Here is a 2,761-nt window from a genome sequence, read left to right as displayed (position 1 = left end):
CTATCTATACCATACTAGTATAACAGGTACTTACTTATCTATACCGATCTATACCATACTAGTGTACCAGGTACTTACTTATATATACCTATCTATACCATACTAGTGTAACAGGTACTTACTTATCTATACCTATCTATACCATACTAGTATAACAGGTACTTACTTATCTATACCATACAAGTGTAACAGGTACTTACTTATCTATACCATACTAGAGTAACAAGTACTTACTTATCCCTTTGACATGAAGGATGAGTCTAGCTACGAGGGCCAAGTACTCCTCCTGAAATACAAATAGCAAATAAAAACAAGTCATGTTTAGTGCCATTAATGATTTCTTTGTCAAAAATGTTCAGATTGTTGCTTCGTTTTATCAAGTATTGAGGTATTTTACAAAGTTAGCCAAAAAAGAACACATAACGATAGACCAGACATTTAAAAAGCAACAGTTGATATTGAATGCTGAAATACATGTTTTTGTGTCAAAATAAAGAAATGGCCATGGTCACTTTAATGAAATTTATGTTTAATATTGTTATACTTACACGGGTCTTAGCTTTCAGGAACACATGGTTTTCCATCTCCATGCTAGATTTGGTCATTGGAGTAGCAGCCATCCTCACGGCTTCATCTCTGTAAAACAAAAATCTTATTAAGATGTCATAAGTTTTAACAGGAGAAAGAGAAATGCAACGGCTAGACCGAGTTTAAACCTTGGACCCTCTGAACTCTAGACGCACGCTCTAACCAATTGAGCTACCTGGTCGGCAATAATCAACCTAGTCCAGTTCCGCTACATAAGTAAAGGTGAAACATGATTATCATGTAGTACAAATTATATCATTGTTACAGAGATAAAACCAACTTCAGATATTTCATCAAGGCTAGTCAGTGGATAAAAAAGTATGGGCCTATATTTTTTCCTCAAAAGAAAAAAGGATGGAAGCAGATTGGTAATCATGTAGCAAGAACAATGTATGACCATTGAAGAACAACGTAAACTATGACCATTGAAGAACAACGTAAACTATGACCATTGAAAAACAACGTAAACTATGACCATTGAAGAACAACGTAAACTATGACCATTGAAGAACAATGTAAACTATGACCATTGAAGAAATATCTGATTGGAGGTATATATTAGGATACTTATAATTCTTACTTGCGATATACAGTGTAAATTCAAGAATGTGTTGTGTGAACTAAGACTCATAACCATACTTGCTAACCCTCCCTATTTAGGTGGGAGACTCCCGATTTTGGACCCTCAAATTGTGCATTTTCAACCAGTGAAGTTGCTTAACTATTCCTACTTTTCAAGATCTGATGATTTCATCTGAAAGAACAACTCAAAAGATGCCATTTAAAAGTGTTATTTTGCCCTTGGGTGTACACACATATTATTTATGCTTTTAATTCTGAGCAAGCGTAATCTCCCCCATGGAAATTCCAAAAAGTTGGCAAGTATGCATAACTGACACTGTGTTGTCGGTCGACAGCTCTGTCCATGTTTACTTTTTTCAAATATCGAGCTGAAATTTGGAATATATATCAATAAAAGTCTAACTAATAGCATATCTTCTGATGTTGCTTACTTTAGGGAGTAATTGTAATGTTATTATCTGGCGACGCTTTCTACACTTTTCCTGCTACACACATGTGCCATGCCGCGATCGTAAAAATTCGATATTCAGTATTTTTAAAGATTTTGTCTTCTGTCACCTGAAGACGCTTGTTGTCGGTTGAAAACGCTTTTAAGGAGAACCGCAAAAGATAAAACTGACCACACTGGACGTTGGCTTCAGGTCATGTAATTATCAACCACGTAGACTTTCGTTAGGAGATATATATTTTGAGTATCGACTCAGCTAGGTTGTCATTTGACTAAATAGCTCCTTTAATGGCCTTGTGTTTATATAATTGGTTGTAGCTCCTTTAATGGTCTTGTGTTTATATAATTGGTTGTAGCTCCATTAATGGCCTTGTGTTTATATAATTGGTTGTAGCTCCTTTAATGGCCTTGTGTTTATATAATTGGTTGTGACATATTCACTGGAAATGCATGTTGTCTTTCTGGACATATGGAGCATTACCTTAGTTTTCTTAACAAAAGTGACTACATATGGATACTTCAGGAAAACATATACAGTGCAGGTTATTTTGAATGAATTCATAATATAGGGAAAGCCGTTGTGATTTCATTTCTATTTGAGGGCATATTTCCAAAGGTCCCTTGCCAGGCGGACCCTTTGTCAGATCCCTGGTTTGTCACGGGCCGGGATTCATCTTGAATTCGAACAAAATTAGGTTTTCAAGCAATTTTGAAGGTTTGATACGTAAGTAAAGATTGTTTAAACCGACAGGATTGCTATGAGACCAATTGAGAAGTCTTAAAATGATGAATTTCTTACATTTGAGCGATGACTTTGCGTCTGAAAGCTTCACTGCGCCAATCTTCCGCCATTTTCGTTTTGATATAAAGAGTTAAGCGAAGGGAGGTAACTCTCGTCCACAAGAACGTTGATATATTAGAACTGTTGTGCATGTCCAAATGTCACTAGTTTTGGAGCTTCCAACTCATGTTTTAAAAACATAAACACTTTCACATTTTTTAGGAGATTTCCCTGGATTCCATTTTTTATAACTTTTTGTTGTATAACAAGCTTTCATGAGGTTAATATCAATGAACCGACATTTTATCTTTTTCGACATTTTATCTTTTTCCCTGTTTTAATGGGACATTTTATTCACTTAT

The 2,761-nt window shown here is 35.3% G+C and overlaps 1 long non-coding RNA gene across 1 annotated transcript; it reads right to left on the bottom strand.

The window, feature by feature from the left end:
* Positions 1 to 220: 220 nt before the first annotated feature.
* On the bottom strand, positions 221 to 2,496 carry LOC110447348. Its single transcript, XR_002462582.1, has 3 exons — positions 2,418 to 2,496; positions 549 to 636; positions 221 to 286 (listed from the first exon to the last, which is right to left on the bottom strand). It is a non-coding gene; the product is annotated as an uncharacterized LOC110447348 (long non-coding RNA).
* Positions 2,497 to 2,761: the final 265 nt, after the last annotated feature.

This window comes from Mizuhopecten yessoensis, unplaced genomic scaffold, assembly GCF_002113885.1.
Source record: "Mizuhopecten yessoensis strain PY_sf001 unplaced genomic scaffold, ASM211388v2 scaffold3323, whole genome shotgun sequence".
Classification (NCBI taxonomy): Eukaryota; Metazoa; Mollusca; class Bivalvia; order Pectinida; family Pectinidae; genus Mizuhopecten; species Mizuhopecten yessoensis.
This window is presented reverse-complemented; position numbering and strand designations above follow the sequence as displayed.